This window comes from Panthera onca, chromosome C1, assembly GCF_046562875.1.
Source record: "Panthera onca isolate mPanOnc1 chromosome C1, mPanOnc1 haplotype 2, whole genome shotgun sequence".
NCBI lineage: Eukaryota > Metazoa > Chordata > Mammalia > Carnivora > Felidae > Panthera > Panthera onca.
In genome coordinates this window covers 2,698,620-2,721,335 of record NC_138346.1, presented here as the reverse complement: position 1 = coordinate 2,721,335, position 22,716 = coordinate 2,698,620, and positions in this window count along the sequence as shown.

Genomic DNA, 22,716 nt, shown 5'->3' with positions numbered 1-22,716 from the left:
GAAAACAAGAAACTGATTTAAAAATGAGTCCTTTGATGGCAAAAAAAACATATGAAAGGTATTCCACATCGTATATTATCAGGGAATGCAAACTGGAACAATGAGATGCCACTACACATCTATTAGGATGGTCAAAATCCAGAACAGTGACACCATCAAATGTTGGAGAGAAAATGGAGTGACAGGAACTCTCACTTAGTGCTGGCGGGAATGCAAAATGGTGCGGCCACTTGGGAAGACAGCTTGGTGGTTTCTTACAAAACTTAACACACTCTAACCATACGCAAGCAATCATGCTTCTTGGTATTTACCCAAACGAGCTGAAAGCTTATGTCCACACCAAAACCTGCACACATTTACAGCAGTTCCATTTATCAAGGCCAAAACTTGGAAGCAATCAAGATGTCTTTCAGGTGAATGGGTAAATCAACTGTGGTCCATCCAGACAATATTATTCAATACTAAGAAGAAATGAACTAGCAAATGAAAAGACACGGAGGAAACATGAATCCATATTACTAAGTGAAAGAAGCCAATCTGAAAAGTCAACATACACTAGGATTCCAACTGTAGGAGATTCTGGAAAAGGAAGAACTATGGAGACAGTAAAAGGTCAGAGGTTGCCAGGGGTTAGGGGGTTGGGGTGGGTGATGAACAGGTAAAGCACAGAGGATTTTTAGGGCAGCGGTAGCATAATGATGGACATATATCATCATACATTTGTCCAAACCTATAGAATGTACAACACGAAGAGTCACTTCCGATGTAAACTATGAAATTCTGGGATAATGGCGTGTCAGTGTGGGTTCATCAGTTGTGTGTCCACAATGGGGGAGGCCGTGGAGGGGCAGGGACATTTCTGCATCGTCCTCTCAGTTTTATTGTCAACCTAAAATGGTTCTAAAAAACAAGGTCTTAAAAAAAAGAACTGAGAAAAAAATGTTCATATGAATTACATAATATTAATAACGTTACAGAGTGATGGGATGATGGAGATGTTAAAAAAAAAAAATCAAGGCAATGATAAAATGGTGTAGCCACTAAGGAAAACAGTCTGGCAGGTTCCCAAAAAACTAAAAATAGAGATACCAGAGGATCCAGCAATTCCGCCACTGGGGAAGTTCTCCAAAGAACTTAGGGCCGCGTCTCTGAGAGGTGTTTGCACACCGTGTTCACAGCAGCCAAAATGTGGAAGCAGCAGAAGTGTCTGCCAGCAGATGAGCAGGTAAGTGAAAGGAGTCCCAGATGCATGACGGACTATTATCCAGCCTCAAAAGAGGGGATGTTCTGACTCCTGCTCCAACATGGATGAGCCTGGAGGACATTGTGCGGATGAAACAAGCCAGTCTCGAAAGGACAGCTACTGTGTGACTCCGCTTACGTGAGGCCCCTAGAGCAGTCACATTCACAGGGACAGGGAGCAGAAGAGTGGGCGCCAGGCACTGGGGGAGGGGCTGGGGAGTCAGTGTTTCATGGCGACAGGGTTTCTGTTTGGGAAGACGAGACCGTCTGGATGGGTGGTGGTGACGGATATGCAACAATGTGAATGTATTTAATGCCACGGAACTGGGTGACATGGTCGGGGTGGTAAGTTTCACGTGTGTTTTACCCCAATTAAACATTTTTTAAAGACAACACGATTAAAAAAGAAGACAATGATTTGCTGCTCTGTCCCTGAGTCCGTTGCCAAGCTCATGGGCGAAGCATGCTCCTCGCCCCTTTTGCAAACCCCCTCGGGGCCAGGCTCCTCATGGCTCCCGACGCACCTCTGCTTTTCCCCCGCAGGGGTGCATACGAGGGATGTTCTGCTCCCTGGGAACTGAGGAACGTGGCCCTGGACACCTGGCTCCGAGGGACGTTTCCCTCAGCCTGGCCTCCGTTGTCCCTCCAGGCACTCCCTTGGACTGGGGACGGCTGGGCTGTGATAAAGCATGGCTCCTGCAGGCAGTAGCGAGGCCGAGGCCCCTGCGCCTTCCTGGGAAAGGCTGCCTTGAGCTTGGAACAAAACGAGCGTGCATGGGCCGGTGGCCTCCCAGTGTGAGGGCCACGTGGGCCAGTGGGTGGCCGCGGTGGAAGCGTGGCTCCGCCCCAGCACGGATCTCGGGGAGGGGGAGACACCCCCAGGTCTTGGTGGACTGAGGTTCCATCTGAGTCCACGAGGAGAAGGTGGTGCCAAGGGAAGGCGCACGCATGGGGTCCGGGAGGGAAGACGGTGAGAAGCGCAGTTTCCTCCGGGCGCCTTCGGCCCCGCTCCGAGGCTGAGTGCCAGGGTCTCCCCTGTGAAGGGCTGTTGGCCCACAGGGGAGCCAGGCCAGGGGCCACGCTGGGTGGGAGAGGGAACGGCCGGTGGAGCAGAGGGGGTCATCTTGGTGTCTCTTGGCTTGCGGACATTGTCACGCCGCCTCTGCCTCCGTGTCCTCGTGGCCTCATCCCTGTGGGCTGTGTGTCCAAATTTCCCATCTCGTAGGGACACTAGCCACATCGGACTGGGGCCTGCCCTAGTTTAGTGTGACCATCCAGTAACTAAACTAATGGCATCCTCAACGATCTTCCAAATAAGGTCATAGTCTGAGGTAGTGAGGACTAGGGCCGCACGGTATGAATTTGGCCACACAATTCAACCCATCACAGGCTGTGCTTCTGCCCAGTGGCAAGTTTCTCTGGTGTTTTCTTCTTTCCCACCGCAGCTGCCCCCCTCCCACGGAGCAGCCCAGGGAGGCTACAGGTACCAGGCCAGGGGCTGGTATCCAGGGCACGGAGATGCGACCGTGGCCTCCACCTGCTGGACCAATTCTCCCTGAGGAGCTGCTGCAGGATGCTGGGGCCTTCGGGTCTCCTCCTGGCACCTAATCTCTTTAAAGATGCTTTAATTGTAGACCTCGTCTGCCCCATGAATGAAGATGACACCAGGGATCTCACACCTCCCTCTGGTTGGGGGGGGGGGGGGGCGGGCACAGAGCTGGTTGTCACCCGTGTGTACGTAATGCTTTTCATCCTGCTTCTTTGCACACCAGCCTGAGTGCTCCCACAGGGTCGCTGCTTTCTCCTGAAACACAGAGCCCCTGATCACTTCATTAGCGCTCATTAAGGAGCAAGTGGAATTTGACCTCTGGCCTCGGACTCCGCCCCACCCCCGGCTATCATGCCAAGTTCTAATTTCAGCCTCGGAAACTGCTAACAACTGCCAAGAGGGAGTCCCTCGCCCCTGCCCCCATACAGTTACGAATACTTCAAAAGACTAAATGTTTTCAGAAGAAATCACAGCCAATCAAGAAGCCATATGGAGAGCGTTTGGGTGAAAAGCATCGCACGCGAATGATCCTAACAGCCAAGCTCACCCTGAGCTCCGGTCCCCGGGACTTTGTGGCCTGGCGGGACGTGGCCTGCTGCTCCTTCCCTGTCTCCGTGGCTCTGGCCTGTGTCTTGAACGCTTCAGACACCCTGCCCAGGCCCCCGTGGGCACGTGTAGACTGCGTGGAGCAGGACTCTGATCTCTCAGGAAGGCAATGTCCCCTCTGCTTCCTCAGGAAGCTTGATGGACCAAAGAGGCTTGCGAGGCCTCATCCGCCATCACCCCTGGCCTCCAGAGTCTGGGAAATCCAGAGGCTGTGGCTTTATCATACAGCGGGCATCAGCAAAGGTCTGGCCTTCCCGGGCCCCAGACAGTCACATTGCTGGATCGCCGTCTCGTGGTGCAGCATCTCCAGAGGGAACTCAAGGACCCTAGACTTCCGGTTCCCAGTGCTCCACAGAGGAGCGACGGAAGTGATGTGAGAGAGCACACCAGGGCCAGGGGACATCCTGGAAGACTTCTCAGGGGAGGTGATCTTTAAAAGGCATTCCAATGGGCGGAGAATCCCGGGAAGAGACGCGAACAAACATCAGCAGAATCCCCGAGTCTTTATTGTGCCGAGCGCATCAGGGCAGAGTGCCAGTGCTGGAGAAGAGGAAGCAGCCCGGCCCGGCCTCGTGGGGGTCACAGGCCTGGAGGCAGAGACCACGTCAAGACTAGTCACTATGGAAGTTACCAGTGCTGACCAATTTCCAGCCGCTGTCAAGAAAGAGATAAGCGGGGCCTTGTCATGAGGGACGATGGGCAGGAGAGCCCAGAGTTGGGCTAACTTCGTGCTGGGCACCGCTGGACGGTCTTGGGACCCGGGGGTGGTTCGGTCCTCCCTGTGTATTTAGAAGTTGCCCTGGCCGTCGGGGCTGTGGAGGGAGGAGCCTGCAGAGGGGCTGACAGGGGCCAGCGGAGAGGTGCGGGTGGGTTGTACGGTGTCCCAGCACGCCGATCTGAGCGAAGACTGGCGTGTCTAGTGCAGGGAGCTCTGTGGCCCCCGGTGCCCCCTGAGGCCTGCCTTTCCACCCCTGGAAGCCGGGCTGTTCCCAGCTTTGCTCCGACAGGGACCCCGAGGTAGGTGTAGATCCCTTAAGGAAAGACGCTCACTAGACAGAAGAGGGACGAGTGTCCGAGAAGTGGCTCAGCATTCAGTGCCTTGAAGCTGCGTGAGCTGTGACACGTGTGTCCCTGTGGGGTGCCCCCCGCTGCTCAATCCAGAGACGGGCCGGCCCCGCGCCTGGGCCCCGCAGTCCTCAGCTCCCGTGCAGCATCATCGGCCACCTGGGCACTCGGGGCCTCAGAGCCTCGGCCCCAGCGTCTACGTCCCTACGTTTCCCTGCCTAGGGCCCGTCTGGGGAGCCATCAGTTCCCCTTGACACTTGGCACAGAATGTTCCAGAGGGTGAGCCGGGTTTGTACCCTTTCTTTAGCCCCTCATCCGTGCAGAGCTTTGTGCTTTTTGCTGTCACATGTCAGAAGACTGCTCTCTTAAGGGAATTTGTGTCTTTTACCAGCAGCTTCCTGCAGCACAGAGTGGGGAGGTTGCAGGGAGCCCCCGAGTGGGAGACGACAGGGCCCCCGGGCATCCCACGGTGGGTCTCTGGCTGCACAGCCTGGTTAATGAAAAACACACCTGGTGTTTCCGGCTAATTTGGTTTCCTGCCAGGACACAAGAGTCCGAGTGGCCCCTGCTTCCCCCAGGGCAGCGAGGCCGGCCCTTTGGTCCCGAAGCTGCCAGCCCAGCCTCACCGTCAGCCAGCCCCAAGCCGGTGAGCACGCGGGCAGCCCTGCTCCTGGTCACCGCTCGGAGGTGTGGCAGGTGGGGTGAGAGGGAGGGGGTCCTCCCATCCTGACAGGTGTCTCAGCCACAGCTGGCTCCCCCCAAGCACGCGGCGAGGGGATCCCCAATCCGAGGAGTTGTGGATTCGCCCAGCCCTGCAAGACGGGAGTGCCGTCGAAGACACAGCATGGCACAGAGTGACAACCTCCATTTTCCTGCTTCACCCGAGACCCTCTCGTTTTCATCTGATCTGAGAAAACCTTCCTGTGCTTCAGCCCCCCCTGCCTCTCGGCTACGCTCGCATGCTGCACAGCAGAGAGCGGGGGCAGGTGGTCTGCTCAGTCCAGATCCTGGACACTTTCTCCTGTTTGCGGGTTCAAGCATGCAACCCTCATGGGCTTTTGAAAAAATGTTTAGTTTTGAGAGAGAGAGGGGGAGGGACAGGGAGTGATGAGGACAGAGGATCCGAAGTAGGCTCCAGGCTCCGAGCTGTTAGCACAGAGCCCGACGCGGGGCTCGAACTCACCAACTGGGAGATCATGACCTGAGCTGAAGTCGGACGCTCAACTGACTGAGCCACCCAGGTGCCCCTGGCTTTTTATGAATACCTGTACAGCCCCTCTGGGGAGTCTGAGGGTCGGCATGGACACAGTTCTCGCACAGAACCCCTAAAAGAGCCAAGTGCTACTCTTATGTTGAGTCAAGTCCAGCTCAGAGCCAGTGCCTCCGTCATGCACAAACACTGACTGGGCACCTGCCTCAGTGCCCCTTCAGGGCAGGAGGGTAATTCTGGCCGATCTCACAGTCATGGGGGCTGAGGAGGGAATGTGGTGGCCTGCACCGGTGACATTGGGCCCTTTTGTGAAGGGACACCTCGAGCAACAGGTGCAAGCTCAGGTTGCAGGCGCAGACAGGTGGATGCCCTTGAGCTTGGATGCCAGCCCCACACGTGCCACTGTGTGGCCTGACCCAGCCTCGAACTTCAGCCGCAGCATCTCTCAATGGAGGCTGATTGCCAGCTGAGAGCAGGGAGGATAAACCAATGCGACCTGGTCCGTACTAGCCTGGGCCTTTGAATTCCAGCGTGCCAGTCAGGAGGCTGCTGCAGGTGCAAGAAAGGGCCCAAACAACAATAAAAAGTGGAGAGATATACGCAGTGTGCTGGGGGACAGCGCAACCAGATGCTGGCGGTCCCCGAGACGGGTCTTTGGCGGCCTTTGGTGGAGCCAGGGGGAGATAGTACCGTGGTCTGGTTGGACAGACCTGTAATGGGAGATGACAAAGCTGAGATTAGGGTTCAAGGTCAGGATAGAAGAGGGGACAGGATAGAGTTGGCGTAGGGCTAGGAACAAGCCACTGCACGGAGGGTGGGGACAGGCAGGAGCAGCATTTTTCATGGTCAGCTCATTCCCCCAGCGTTTACAGGGACTCCGTTTTCCTGAGTGATGCTGAGAGTCCGGAAGACGCTTCCTAAAATTAACTGATATGTCCCGGAGTTAAACACAGTCCTTCGTAATTTCCGAAAGCGTGCTCTCTGCATCTCAAGCCACCTTCTCTCCTGTTCCGCTGTTCCTTCTGAGCCCCCAAGACCACAAAGCCCCAGCGGTTTCCCATCAATTAATCATCTGGGATCTGGAGTTTGAGAGCTGGTGGGCGTGTTCCAGCCCCGTCTGCAAATACCGGTGCCCAAGGGCACTTCCCCTCAAAGGGCGTCTGGTGAGTGGAGGTGTCTTGCTTCTGTGGCCCCGTCCTTCACTCCGGGCAAGGGGGCTCATCTGTGGCGAACCGAGCCGCCGAACCGATCTGCATAAATTGTTTGTAATATTCCTTTATTCTCTTAATGTCTTTAACGTCTTGGTGACCTGACCCCTTTATTGCCATGGAATCACCCTCTTTAGCCCCGGCGATATTCTTTGCTTTGCAATTGACTTTGTCAGATGTTAATATCAGCACTCTAGTGATAAAGCAGCGTAAGTTAGTGTTAGCACAGCACGGTTTATCCTTTTTCCATCCTTCTACCTTTTACCCATTTGTGTCTTTGTATTTGAAGGGGTTTTTTTGGGGGGGGGTAAACAGCATAGTTTGGGTCTTGCTTTTTATCCAATATGGCAGCACCTGCCTTTTAATGGAGGCGTTTAGACAATTTATATTCGATGTGATTCTTGAGATGGCTCAGTTCCAGCCCATCACCTTCCTTTTCTATTGGTCCCATCTACCAACTATTCTGCAATTTCTAGATTATTTATGACTATATTTATCCCCTTATAAGGCTCATTGGCTATAATTCCTTGTTATGTTATGTTCGTGGTTGACTTCGGGGTAGATTGCACACCTGGGGTCACCTGGTGTGACCCCTCAGGTGGAGTCTAAGAACCGGCCAGTGTAGCCTTCCATCCACCCTCCAGACTCCTGGTCTCTGTGCTGATGTGGTCAAACATTTGATTTACACACACATGTGAACCCCAAAGTCTGCTACTATTGCTTACAGTCAATTTTATTTTAAAGACACTTGTCTCCTAACAACAGGATTAACCTATTGACTAGGTGGTCACCACTTCTGGTGCCTCCATATGCCTTTGTGTCAACCCTTGTTTCCAGTGGTGTCATTTTCCTTCTGAAGAACTTTCTTGGACAGTTCTCGTGTTTTGGGTCTGCTGTTGATAAATTCTTCCTTCCTTCCTTTCCTCCTTCCTTCCCTCCTTCCCTCCTTCCTTCCCTCCTTCCTTCCCTCCCTCCTTCCTTCCTTCCTTCCCTCCTTCCCTCCTTCCTTCCCTCCCTCCTTTCCTCCCTCCTTCCCTCCCTCCTTCCCTCCTTCCTTCCCTTCCTTCCCTCCTTTCTTTCCTTCCTTCCTTCCTTCCTTCCTTCCCTCTCTCCTTCCCTCCTTCCTTCTTTCCTTCCTTCCTTCCTCCTTCCTTCTTTCCCTCCTTCCCTCCCTCCCTCCTTCCCTCCTTCCTTCCCTCCCTCCTTCCCTCTCTCCTTCCCTCCCTCCTTCCCTCCTTCCTTCCTTCTTTCCTTCCTTCCTTCCCTCCTTTGCTCCCTCCTTCCCTCCTTCCTTCCCTCCCTCCTTCCCTCTTTCCTTCCTTCTTTCCTTCCTTCCTTCCCTCCTTTGCTCCTTCCTTCCCTCCTTCCTTCCTTCCTTCCTTCCTTCTCTTCTTCCTTCCTTCCCTCTCTCCTTCCTTCCCTCCTTCCTTTCCTTCCTTCCTTCCTTCCTTCCTTCCTTCCTTCCTTCCTTCCCTCCTTCCCTCCTTCTGTCCTTCCTTCCTTCCTTCCTTCCTTCCTTCCTTCCTTCCTTCCCTCCTTTCCTTCCTTCCTTCCTTCCTTCCTTCCTTTCTTCCTTCCTTCCCTCCTTCCCTTCCTTCCCTCCTTCCCTTCCTTCCTTGCTTCCTTCCCTCCTTTCCTTCCTTCCTTCCTTCCTTCCTTCCTTCCTTCCTTCCTTTCTTTTTTGATAAATTTTTTCACCTTTTGTTCTCTGGGGGGAAAAAGGCTTTGTTTCACCTTCATTTTTGGAAGATGCTGTAGTTGGGTTAGAATTTTAGGTTGACTTCTCTTTTTGTTTTTGTAACTTAAGCACGTAGCTGCACCAGCTTCCAACTCACATCGTTTCTGGTGAGAAATCTATTCTTATGTTGTCTTTGCTCCTCTGTACAGAAAATGCCATTTTTTCTCCAGCCTCTTTTAAGATTTTTCCTCCCCATCACTGGCTTCCAGAAGTTTGGCTCTAGTGTGACTTAGTGTGGTCTGCTTCATGTGGTTTCCTCATGACCAAACTTCATTGAGCTTCTTGGGTCAAATTCTTTTTTAGCATTATGTCCATTTTCCTTCAAATATTCTTATATCTTCCCTATCTTTACCTAACTTTTTGGACATATGAAATATTGTTATGATAACTGTTTTAATTTTTTCCCTGTTAATTCTAATATCTGAATCTATTTCTGGGTCTATTTAAGTTTATTGGCTTTTCTCCTCATTACATGTTCCTATTTGTCTGCTTTTTTCACCTGCCCGATAATCTTCGATTGAATGCCAGGTATTGTCCATTTCTTCTTGTCGGGGGCTGGGTATTTTTGGATTCCTGTAAATATTCTCAAGCTTTGTTCTGGGTTGTGATTGAGTTTCTTGCAAACAGTTTGATCCTCTTGAGTCCTGCTTTTAAGTGGGATCAGAGCCTTGTTTAATCAGGGTACTTATTCTCCATGATGGAGGTGGGGGCTGGTGTTCTGTCAGCACCCACGAGGTCCAGTCTGGCTGGAACTGCCACTGTTCCCAGACGTGTGTGAGTGTCAGGCACTGGCCCTGTAACCTTTGAGGTGATCCTTCTTCTGGTCTTGGGTAGTTTCCTTCACACACATCTGCTGATCAGAAACCAGCTTAACACTTCAAGGCGAGCCTCTGTGGATCGGCGGCATGCTGTCAGGTAATGAAGCTGGCACTCTGCCCTGCAAAATGGGACTGCATCGGTCTCCCCACACTCTCAACGGTATCCTCCCAATGCAGCGAAGCCCATTGGGCATGCCTGGGCCCCGCTCCCTGTGCTGAAAACCCAGCAGGCTGGGCGGTGGAGCCCTCATTTCTCCACGAGCCCACAGGGATCACTGTCCTTCATTGCCTGAGCTCAGCGTCTTGACACCAGCTCTTTCATTTATTTCATCTGGTTTTTGCTTGTTATTATTATTTTTTTTCCAGGCAGAAGGGTCAGTTTGGTCCCTCTTACTCTATCGTAACCAGAGGGCAATGGCACGGTCTTCAGTTGTATTTTGGCTTCTCCTTCCCCACTAGATCTGTCTCATCCGTAACATCCCAGTGCCTGCATTGGTGCTGGGCGCACAGTAGGTGCTGAATACCGATGACATGATTCAATGAGTACATGAATTTTACAGGAATAAACGAGTAACAAGCAGAAGGCGTTTTTCCCAAGTGTAAGGCATGAAGCCACCGTCTTGGCGACTTACTTGTGCTTGAGCCTGGTCTCCCCTCGATGACACTCTTGAAGGTATTCGGTGATACTTGATGATACTCTGTTGGGTTAATTAATTAATTTATTGATTGATTTTAAGTAGGCTTCACACCCTGCACTGAGCCCAATGCGGGGTTTGAACTCATGACCCTGAGATCAAGGCCTGAGCTGAGATCAAGAGTCGGACGTTTAACTGACCGAGCCCCCCAGGTGCCCCTGTAGGGTTTATTCTTCTAACACCCTTAGAACTTAACAACTTTGTCTTGCATGTTGTAGACTTTTAATAAATATTTGTTTAATGAACAAATGAACAGGAGACATTTACACGGGGGGTGTAAACAAACTTGAGTTGAGACACCCCCATGACACACTTTCTTTCCGCCCGGCAGTGCCCTCATTGTCTCCCCTGGCACCACACCATCGCAGCCCCGCTCAGTGGCCGGCCAGTAACAAAAGGGTGGTGTGGGGACGCGGCCACCCAACGCAGCATTAATTCTCACCCTCCACGTCTGCGTCTTGTCAAGGTTTTCAGATCGTTGTCGGATGGGAAGCGTGAGGGACAGAGAAAGTTACGCAAAAATGTTAGCTGCCGTGGAAATGGACGACAGAATGTTAGCGTAAGTCAGTTGGCAAACAGAAGTGTCTCCACGAATGCGGAGCCTAGGGCAGTGCCCGGCAGGTGGGAGCTGCTCACTACGTCTGGCATCCCAACTCAACAGTTCATCAGCTGCTACGGACACAGCTTGTCAGGAGGGACTCTCCCCTCCAGGACGTTCGGGTAAGCAGATGTGGCAGAAGGGTCCCTGGGCAGGCTGGTGACGGGCTTCAAAGCAGCTTGCGTCAGGGGAACAGGTGTCAGCCTTGAAGGGGGGAGATCATAACTATTAATCAGGACACAGGACACAGAGCACAGGGCACACTCCCAGCTGGAGGGGTGGGTATCCTGTTCAGTTAGGGGGCACAGGACACAAATAGCCCTCTGGCTGGAGCAGAGCAGAGGCCATGAAGACCAGAGAGTGGAATGCAGAGGGGGGGAGCCCTTGATTCCTCTCCCCTTTTGGACTAGCTTTCAGGTTTCCCATCTGTGACTGAACACGCTCCCCTGCCCAGCAGTTCAGATACAGCGTGTAGGTCACACTGGGATGAATGCAGGCTCCTGGCGGCCCCAGCCACCCGGCCTGCCTCCTCCCCAGAGCCTGGGAGCCTGGGGTGCACGGCATTTCGTTTTTAAAGCCTGGCAGCAGTGTGATCAATACCTGACCCTAGAATATTTCCGAGCCATTTTCATCGTTGAGCGGATTCCATTTGGTGGTTGCAAGCTGTGCTGGTTCTGAGTGGTGTCAGTTCTAAGCATCCCCACCCCCCCGCCCCGCCGCGTTCTCAGCCCCTTGGAGAAGCCGAGGGGGCACCCAGCCCCCAGAGAGAGAGACCTTGAAATACTCCGGCAAAGACCCTCGGCACACGGGCTGTGCTGCGCGCTCACAAATCCTCTGCAAGCACTGCCCTCTTGTGGTCACGCCGCAGACGAGACACTTCCTACAGGACGGCTCGTGCACAGTGGAAGTGTGTTCCCCGTCAGGAAGAGCCGGGCTGATCCTTCTGTCCATGTCGTGCACATACACCTGCAAGCGAGCGGGACGTGACATCAGGTTATTCTCCTCTGTCATGAAAGAATAACGTGAACATTCGATTTTCAAAAAAAAAAAAAAAAAAAAAAATGTCAGAACCGTAGCTCATGGTGGTGGAAGTCCAGAATCACAGAATGTCCAAGCTGGAATGAATGTCTAAGAGGATCTTGTTCAAATCCCCCTTTTGTGAAAATTACCGGAGACTAAAGTCCAGAGGGGTGAGGGACATAGATCACGCAGCGAATTTTGGGCTGTTTCTGGAGCAGTCTTTGTGCGTGGCTCTGTCACACCCGGGAGTGCCACCAGGCAGCGGGTCCCTTCACATGATCCCCCAGCAGAGAGGAGGGCAGAGAGACTCAGGGGCAAGAGGCCTGCAGGGAGGACATCTGAGTGGCCCTGTGGGCAGGTGGCTCACTTCTCCCCTTGCCCAGCCCTCTTCCTGTGCTGGGACCATCTCTGGCCCCAGCCTGGCTCGGGGCCCTAGTGCCAGGACCAGATGAGATGGGCTCGTGTGGTCACACAGATGAGGCACCAGCTGGGCCTCGAGAAGAGTAGGGCCTGACCCAGAGCCTGGTCTTTCTCTGGATCTGTTTGCTCTCTGCTTCTGGCCGCTCCTTGCTCGTCACATGGGGCCACCGGTGGCTGCCTTGTGACCTCATGGAGTACTTTAGGAGTTTGGGTGGGGTTTTTTATTTTGGTGTACAAATGAAATTGTGATTTTCTTTTCTTTTTTTTTTGCTGTGGTGGTAAAATATACATAACATAAAAGGTACGGTCTTAAAAGTTTTTAAGTGTCGGGTTTAAGGGCTTTAAGTATATCCACACTGTTGTGCAGCCATTACCACCATCTGTTTCCAGAGCTTTCTCATCTTCCCAAACTGAAACTCTGTCCCTATGAAACACTGAGTCCCTGTCCCCTCCCCCAGCCCCTGACACCCACCCTTCTTCCTGTCTCTGTGCATCTGATTATTGTATGCCCCGTGTATAAGTGGTTTCACGGAGTATCTGTCCCTTTGTCACTGACTTATTTCACTGAGCACGATGTCCTTTTTAAGGCTGAATCACACTCCCCTGTGTGGGTGGACTCCATTCGCTCCCCCAGTCCCCTATGGATGGACACTCGAGTTGTTTCCACAGCAGAGCAGTCACATCCCTCTCTGCGAGTGGACCCGTGTCTCCCCCCCCCCCCCCCAGGAGCCAGGCATCCAGGAGACCCTAACTGGAGGCCACAACCCCCCTGGGCAACCTGGATTCCTTCCATTCCGGCTCAGGCTGCAGCTGGGAATCTGATCTGTTTGAAGTTTGGAAATGGATTCAGAAGGATCCAGAACCTGAAAAGAAACGTCCTTCCAGCTGATTTGAACACGCAGAAAACTTCTCAGTTCTCTGAAAAGGTGGTTCTCAAATGAGCAAATCCCCACCAAATGCATCAGACGGGAGTGTCCTTAGAGGGCGCGTGGGTGGTAACGATTTGGTGGCCGCAGAGTTGGAGAAAGCTCGGTGTGGCCCGTGGGGAGTTCGGTGTTTCAGCCCACTGTCTCTGCACTGTTCTCATGAAAGCAAACACAGAATCTGTCTGTAACTGGGCTTCCTCCTACCTCTCGCCTCCAGTCCTCCCTGAACGTAAATGTGCAGGACGGGACGTTGACGAGTCTCTGTGTCACTCTGCTTTCTGTTTGTGTCTGCACCCACCGCGCTCTGGACCTCACTGGCACCGAGGGCTCTCTCCGTCCCCAGAGGCCAGGCCACATCCCTGGGTCCCCAGCCACCGTGAGGCCATGGCCCTGGCTGTCACTCTTGCACATTTCCCTGCCCTTGGCGAATTTTCTCTTTAAAATCCTGCAGCGGGATCACCGTGTTCCATGCAAACGGGCTGACTGTGCCTTCCCGCCCCTGAAAGCTCAGGGAGCACAGGTAAACGTCGTCTCTGCTTTGGTTTCACTCAACATGCTTTGTCCAAACAAGGGCGGAGGCCCCTCCTCGTCCCCTGGGAGGACTCGTGCACGGGCCGGGGACAGCGGCCCCCAGGACAGGAGCCCCACCGGCCGGGCAAGTGCGGGTCCCCGAAACCCAGCAGCCTGAGCACTCGAGGGTTACCCAAAGTTCAGTCAAACTCCTCCAATGGAGGGTAAGTGCGATGAAAAAAAGTTCAGGAACGCTAAGGAAAGCCTCAACAATGGACCATAAAGCTATTATTCCCTCTTTAGGAGCTCTAGCAAATTGCTTTGGAAAATGAAAGTGCCATAGAAGGAATATTTCCAGTGGGACCCAGGGACGTCCTGTGTGCAACTGGTCACTCAGCAGTCTGGAGGGGGAGGCTGTGGCAGAGACGTTAAAGTTCTGAGTTTGTTTTAAGCTGTGGCCTTGGCTAATCGCGACGGGGCTTTTTAAAACAAACTTCCAGTTTTCCTACCGAAATGATAGTCCACTCAAGTCTTTTAAAAACTGACTTTTAAAACTAAAAATGTGTTCTCGTGGCAGTTCCTTCACTTGTCATAAAATTAATGGAGACCATTTCATAGTTAATGGAATTGTTTCTTTCAAATTACTTTTTAATTTCCACTTACTTGAGCTCTTAGAAACTGCAGGTTGCAAAATTGAAGCTTAGGTGAATTTCTTCTTTATTAGCAGCGAGGAAGGCGCCGAGGCCTTGCCAGACAACTTTGCACTGAATTACAAATGAAAAGTAATTTTAAATTGTGCAGGAAAAGATCTCACTGAAATCACACAGCTTTCTTTTTTGCTGTAGCTGGGCGACGTTTGAGTCTTTCAAACCCTCGCATGCAACCACGAAAACAGAGCAAAACCTTTGAGTAAAATATTGGCGAGTCCCATGTCAGCCTAGGCATAATTTTATTTTCATTATCTTTTTCTTTTTTAATCTCTGACTTTATTGAAGGCTCTCTTTACACTTCATGTGTTGGTTAGAAATATTGGTAATTGTGAGTGTATCTTCCCAAAAGGGTTTTCTAGGAGAAGAAAGGAGAGGGTTTAAATCCTCTTTTCCCATTGTTTCAGCTGCATTTCTGACACAGCACAGTGATACTTTTGATGAAAATGTCTATACCAAGCCTCTGGGTTTTCCTGAATTTGTCTAGCTAGAAGGGAAGGACCAAAATCTTTTCCGTCTCTAATTTTTTTAAAGGTATAAGACATTTTTTAAAAAACCCTGCATTAAATTAGCAACGGAAACAGTGGTCTCTGCTTCTAAACATTTGTAGAACTGAGAATCACTTCTTTTCTCTAATTCTGGAGAGTGCACAATTCTCACACAACACCCACGTCCTTACTTACACATGGACACACGAACACAGTCACTGCAGACTGCAACATTTCTTCCAAGATACACGCCCGCGGTGTTTTAAAATGAATGTGTTGGGCCCATCGACTCATCATATGACAACAGGTTTATGAGACATCAGGTCTGGGACCACTGATGGTTTGCTGAGCCTCATCCCGGGAAGTGTATCTCCTAAGGAGAAGACAGCGTGGCAGGAACGAGTGGTACGAGGCCGGTCTCACGTGCCATGCCAGGTGACACTTGCTGTTTAGCGGTGACACACGAAGTAAGCACATCCGCAGAGGCTCTGCATTTACCTGGCCCTTGACGTTTGGAGAAGGACGGCCGTCTGTGTGCAGGCACGAGTCTGCCCGCTCTCGCTGCTCAGACTGGGATGCGTTAACTCCGTCCGCGTCTTCTGGCACTGGCTCCCGGAGCGGAAGCACGGCCCCTGACTTTACTGTGCAAGCGCTCCCAGCAGGTTGGAGGCGGTGGGCGCACCTGTGGGGACCCCTCCCCAACATACCCCCCACATCTGAAAACCTTGCCACGTTGCCTCTATCTTTGAGGGGAAACGGGTTTGTGTACGTTTTCTGGATTCATTACAAGAGCGCTCGGCCCGGGTCGGGCCCCAGCTCTGCTCCTGCCCGTAAATCTACAGGTGTTGTCGGCCCCGGTCCAGTCCGGCCCCGGGGCCGCCAGCCGAGGGCTCCGTGTAATCAGCTGGGCTCCCCGGCTCGCCTTTAATCAGCTGCTGACACCTCACTGTTCAATATCACGGAGAGCCCGGTCGCACACAATGAAGGACAGACTCCTGGAATTAAAAAAAAAAAAAAAAAAAAAAAAATCTCTGCTTAGTAACAAACATAAAATCCATCATTATTCAATGTTACTGTAACAAAGCATCAGTTCTATTCCTGGTGCTTTATTTTGATTGCAGGAGTTCTTTTTTTGACAAAGCCCGGGTCTCTGTACAAAGAAACATTGTATCTTTTGTTTATTTTCATCCCTCTGAAATAGGGAACACAAAATAGGGAACAATTTTTTACTGGAGAGCAATTAGTCCCATCCCTGTTTCAGAAAATGTTTGAACACACAGGCTTAGAGAAGAGAATAGTCCCTCAAAAATTACCAACCATTAAGTCATAAAGGCGACTTAGAGGCTATTTTCCTCCAGCAAATAACCATAATTTCCTCGAAGTCCAGTTTTTTCTGTAATTAAAGTCACTTATTCATTTGAGGATTTAAATGTGCTTTAATATTTTAAACGTTAAATGGCCTCAGTGTCCGCGTAAAACTCAGTATTTTGAGCCCAGCACGGGGGTCAACTACACATATAATTTTGCCACTGCTCTGTAGTGCGTGTTCCCCTTCTTGGAATAATGGTTTCAATCGCTAGCATGCCGCGGGCGGGAATCAGGAGACAATCCGTCCTGTACCCGGGGGGGGCTCTATTTTCCCCGGGCTCCTCCAGAATCTCCCAAATGAGTCTCAAAGCCTGAAGGTTTACGGCAAGGCAGAGAGAGGGTCTCGGAGTGTTTATTGATACAGAATGTTCGAGACTGACAGACAGGCCTTTGCGTATGATCAAGCAACTTTCTGTGCAAATCTTATGGAATGTGGCATTCCAGACTTTAAAGGGAAGGAGAGATCACCATGGCAACGGCACATGGGGGCTGGAGATGGGGAATCCCCTTGGGAGCTCAAAGGCCAACAGAATTTTAAGCATTTGCAACTTAAAAAAGAAGAGGAAAACTCCGTTAACTCTGTCAACGATGTCTACAGAAATGGGATATGGTTAGAGGTCTCTTCAGAAAGATCTGAATTAACCCAGCTCAGGCCTGGACGGTATGACCTGGAAAGGACAGTTGGTTTTATTTTTTAAAGAAGGGCAGGTCCTGTTTTGTTTTTTTGTTTTGTTTTGTTTTGTTTTTTTCTGTTGAAGAGGGAGATGTTGTCACTGCTAACATCCGGGAAGGAGCAAAATTTGGGAAAGAGGCCAGGGACCGGCCAACAAGTGTCCTCGGCTGGGGGCCGCCCCGCCTGTGGGCTCCTGACCACCCAGGCTCAGTCTCTCCCTGCTGGGGAACACGGCACAGCGGAAGGCCGCCTGCGGGCCCCGGGCAGCCTGGCCCAGCACGCGGCTCGGAGACAGGCAGAGCCTGTCAAATACAGCCCGTGGCCAGCGTGACTCGTGGAAGTGTCTTACGACACAGGTGAGAAACGTGAGAGATGGGGTGTAAACGATTGTGATTTGTGGCATCTACAAGAGACAACTAAGAAAAGATAGCAGATTTGTAAATGGGGTACGTCGATCTCACTCAAAGCAGATCATTTGTATAGCGCCCCCCCGCCCCGCCCCGGTGTCCCGTTCCCAGAAAAAGGCCATTCTGAAAGTGCAGCGCGAGGATCCAGGGGTCGCTGGTCAAGTGAGTCAGCACGTGCTGGGAGTAGAGTGTCTGCGTGGTGGGGACAGGAGCCGACATGTGGCCCCGGGGCTCTGCAGGAGGCCTCGGCCCAGGGACAACACGGATACGGAAGGCACCCAAGGCCTCTGGGATCCCAAGAGGGCCATGAGCCACAGGCGCAGGCTGCCGGCTTCCCACCTCCCGTGCTGGCCCTTAACGCCCGGAAGTGAGGCAAAGCCTGAGAGTTCTCTGGATGACGAGGTCGGGAAGAGGGTTTCTGTCCCGCGTGTTTGTGGCCAGGTTAGTGCAGCCCCGAGTCCCAGGTGGTGGTGAGCCTGCACGCTACAAGCCACACCCCGGACGTCACGACCACCAGTGTCATTTCACAGTGGCCCTGGTGGCGTGGGCTCCAGGGGCTTGAAACAAACACATCGTAGGTGTATGGTAGAGACAGTGAAAGGGCCTAGGGGCCAGTGGTCCCAGTCTCTGGGGGACAGCAGGGTGGTGGTGGGGGGGTCTGATGTCCCCTGCGGGGCCTCGAGGGTTTCCAGGCTTTCCCACCTAGCTGCTGATCTTGTGTGATTCATTTTGTTTCCCGGAATCTTTATTTTCTTGTCTGAAACACGGGTCTAATAATATCTTTGCCACCTCCAGGGACAAGCAATCAAGAAAAACAGAACCAGGTGCCAATGGAGGGAGGGAGGGACAGAAGTGGGAAGAAAGGAGATGTCCGTAAATGACCTTTGCTCTCTTCCTGATTGTGAAAATGACCTCTGGTTGTCATAAAAGTCCTTGGGAATGTGCAGAAAGTGGACAGAATATGAGGAAGGCAATTCCTACCAGAGTCCATAAAAACCTCTCCTTCCCTCCCCCTCTGTCGCTTGCAAATGGGCTCACGATTTGACAGAGTTTTTATTGTGATAAAACACACACATTACCTATAAAATTTACCATTGTAACCATTTTAAAGTACACAGTTTAAGGGCATTAAGTACATTCACGTAAAACTGTGTGGCCATCAGCACCATCCGTCTCTAGAACTTTCTCATCTTCCCAAACGGAAACTCTGTCGCCATGAAACACAGACTCTCTGCCCCTCCCCCAGCCCCCAATGCCCGCATCCTTCATCTGTCTCTCTGAATGTGATTACTCTATGTACCTCACAGAAGTGGCATCATACAATATTTTTCTCATGTGTGACTTATTTCGTGTAGCATACGTCTTCAAGATTCGTCCATGTTATAGCCTGTGTCCCAGCTCCCTTCCTTTTTAAGGCTAATGCTCTGTTCCATCCTGTACCACATTTTGTTTATACATTTATCTACTGACAGACACCTGTGTTGCTTTCTCCCCTTGGCCAACACTTCTTATTTTGGGTTCTTGTTTGCTTGTTTTTTTTTAATAGTCATCCTAATGCATGAGATGTGGCATCTTGTCATGGTTTTGATTTGCATTTCCCTAATGATTACTGAGGTTGAGTGTCTTTTCATGTGCTTATCAGCCATTGCATATTTTCTTTGGAGAAATGCCTGTTTGAGTCTTTTGCCCATTTTTGAATTGGATGACTTTTTTTTGTTGTTGTTGTTGTTGTTTATGGATATATATAGATTTATAAAGTGTTCTTCTCACTTTATATATGGGGAACATCTTTCCTTGGAGATGATAAATGAATGTCTACATTCATGGTTTCCAACCCATCTTTCTGTCTCCCCTGTGCTCTTGCCCTTGAAAGAGGGGTTAGGTAGTGGTTACAAATGCAGACTCTGGCTCAGACCCCAGCTACACGCTTTACCAGCTGTGAATTTCTGGGCAGGTGGCCTCCTCTTTATATACATTTTCTCACCTGTGGAATGGATATTTACTAATGCTTGCCACCTACATGGTATGGATTACACAAATCGATCCATGTAAAATACTCAGAGTCCTACAGGAACACAGGAAATACACAGAGGACTCAGCTGTGTAATTTGTTGCTGTTGTCCTGAATTCCACACGGTGGGTCTGGACGCTAGTCCAAGGAAAAGCAGACTCACGAGGAGCAGGGTTTCCTGGGATGCCCACATTCATTCTAACGCTGTCACTGAAACTGAGGCTTGGTTCCCTTCCCTTCTGGCTCTAAATACTACCCTTCTTTGAGATCACAAAATTATCAGTTTAAAGTAACTTACCCCGAGAGGTTAGATAACTGGTGCTGCGGTTACATTCTGGAAGTGCTTGCAACTTCACTCTGCTTCATGGGGAGGGTGTTTGCAGAAAAGAGCTTGTGTGTGATCACAGGTGTGCTTTGGAGAGAGACAAAATCAAGGTGGCAAGGAGCTTTCCAGCAGCCTGGCCCCATGCTGCCTGCTCTCCACATCGTCTGCCCTCCTCCTGGACCCTCTGCTCTGCCCTAGCCCCGCTCTGCACCAGCTCCTCACCAAGCCTCCCCGCCCCATCACTCTGTGACCTTTCTCCCCACGCTATTACCTTTCCGATCTCCCAGCCGAACTCCCACCCCGTCCTACTGTTCTGGAAAGGGACTTTCAGCTCAACCTGGGTGGGCATTTCAAAGATGTGGGACTGTGAACAACACATTGGCAGGAGACAGAATACTTGAGTGGCTTTTGAAGGCAATTTATTGAATTAGTGTTGCTGGAATTACACGTGTGTGTGTGAGCGTGCGTGCGCGCGCGCACACACACACACACACTTTCTGCTATCCCCCCATTGGAACAAATTCAGTGTAAATGTAATGAAAGGTAACTAACTGTATATTAAATATTTTTACATATTAAATGTTTTGAAACTAAATTTCACTTTCTTTTTGTAAGTTTATTTATTTAGTTTTATAGACAGAGTGAGAGTGGAGGAGGGACAGAGAGAGAAAGAGAGAGGGAGACAGAGAATCCCAAGCAGGCTCCACGCCCTCAGCGCAGAACCTGACTTGGGGCTTGAACCCATCAACTGTGAGATCATGACCTGAGCTGAAATCAAGAGTCAGACCCTTAACCTACTGAGGCACCAAGCGCCCCTAAATCTCTGTTTCTGATGAACCACTGGCTATGTCTTCTTGATTAAAAAGAATAGGTTAGGAATTTTAAACGATGGTGGAATTGTTTTCCATCTTGATTGTGCCGGTGGTTATGGAGCTATATGTCAAGTCTGTCCTTTGTAGGGTAGATTTTAGCCAATGTAAACTACGCCCTAACCAGGACTGGACAAATTCTGGGTCATGAATGAAGGACATCAACAGACTCTACACATGACGCCAACAGTCCATCAGCAAACTTTTTTCACATAATGAATAGACTCAGTGGTTATTCTGAAACCTTGGGAGAACTGGTGTCCAATTCTAAATGTGGACCAACTGTGGGAGTCTGTCTTTTTGCCTTTTCAGCCCTCCTCCCTTTCCTGGGAACCGTAGTCTCTCCTTCTGGGGAACTCATCCTCCCCTACATGAACCAGTGGTGCAGAGGGGCCTTGGGTCGTGGGGGCGGACATAGCCCCTAGCAGAGCCGGGCTGAATGTATCTATGCAGGTGGTGCTGGTCTACTGAGAGGTGCAGGCACAGGTGAGTCAGCATGCTGTTGATGGCCAAGGTCAAGGTGGCCAATGTCAACTGGGTGAAAGAAGACAAAATGCAGGTGAGAAAGTTGGAACTCGTGGACCCAGAGAAACAGGGGCAAGAGAGTCCCAGCAGTGCTCTGCCCCTGGATCCTCACACAGGACCACCCTCCGTGGTCATGCAGCCCCTGGCCTCCTCTGAAGTGATGTGTCCTGAGTAACGAGCCTGTCTTCTCTGTTTGAAAATGGAGCCAACTTTTTAAAATGCCCCTTCCAATTTGACCTTCAAAAAAAAAAAAAAAGCTGTACAATTATACATGTGCTTTAATCCAGCCATTTCCTTCTAAAGCACTAACCTAAGGAAATCCTCATGAACGTGTGCAAATAGGTAGCTGGAAGTGTGGTCACTGCAGTTCTGTTTATAGTAATAAAAAGTTAGAAACGACCTGAGTGTGAAATGTCAGAGCGACCTGGCCTCAGTCATTGGGGGTGGGCATAGCCCCCAGCAGATGGAAATGAGACACAGTACACACTACAAAGGAATGCTGTGTAGACATCGGGAGGAGGTCTGATGACACGGAAAGAGGGAAACAGTGTGACTTTGCATTTTAGAAGCAAGCTTTCAAAAATCATGACCACCTTTCTGTTGCATAAAAACAATATATAAGGGAGGAAAGAGGGGTGTCCTCTGAGAAGTCGACAATCACTATCTCTGGAAGTGGGATTCTAGAGGAGTCATTCTTTTTGGAAAAAAAATCTATTATTTTATGTATTTTTCAACAGTCAACATGTGTTGCTTTTGCATTAAACAGTTTCTGGCCTTTTTAACCTTTTACCATTTATTTATTTTGGAGAGAGACAGGGACACAGTGCGAACTGGGGAGGAGCAGAGAGAGAGAGGGAGACGCAGAATCCGAAGCAGCTCCAGGCTCTGAGCTGTCGACACAGAGCCCAACGCGGGGCTTGAACCCACCAGCTGTGAGATCATGACCTGAGCCAGAGTAGGACGCTCAACGACTGAGCTACCCAGGCACCCCTGCATTAAATGGAAATAACAAATTTGTAACTACAGAGGAATAAATCAAAATAATATCCATTATCCCCTTTTCTAAAAATCCCAACAGAGATGGGAGGAAATCAGGGCCAGTGTGACTAAGAAGCTTGCCCAAGACTTGACCTGTAGTCATGGAGGCCCAGTTGGGCTGCCCATCAGGGAGGGGAGATGGCAGCCACCCTGAGGCCGGCCGCTCCCTGGACACAGGGTCCTGGCTGGGTCCCCGAGAGGACACTTATGCCTTCGTGTTGCATTAAGTGAGGAAGGGCCTGGATCAGGCTCATGGAGTGCCAGGCATACAAATTTGATTAATGTCAATTACTAGTAAGACCAGTCGAGTTTGTAAATATACTGTCTTCACCATTTCCAAGTGCAGCTTGGTGGCCACATTTTGTAGTTTTCAGGGTGCAAGTCTTTCTCCTCCTAAGTCTTTAATTCTTTCCAATGCTCTTATACATGGAATTGTTTATTTAATATCACTTTCGGACTTTTCATTGTTAGTGTATAGAAATGCACCCGATTTTTGTGTGTTGATCTTATACCCTGCAATTTTGCTGAATTAATTTATTAGTTTTATCATTGTGTGTGTGTGTGTGTGTGTGTGTGATCTTTAGGAAGGGGGAGGTAGGCAGAGGCAGACAAGCATCTATACAGAGGTGCAGTTCAGGGGAAGCGAAACTCATAGAGGCTCAGATAGGCAGTTCCAAGAACTAAAAGACACTTCAACAAG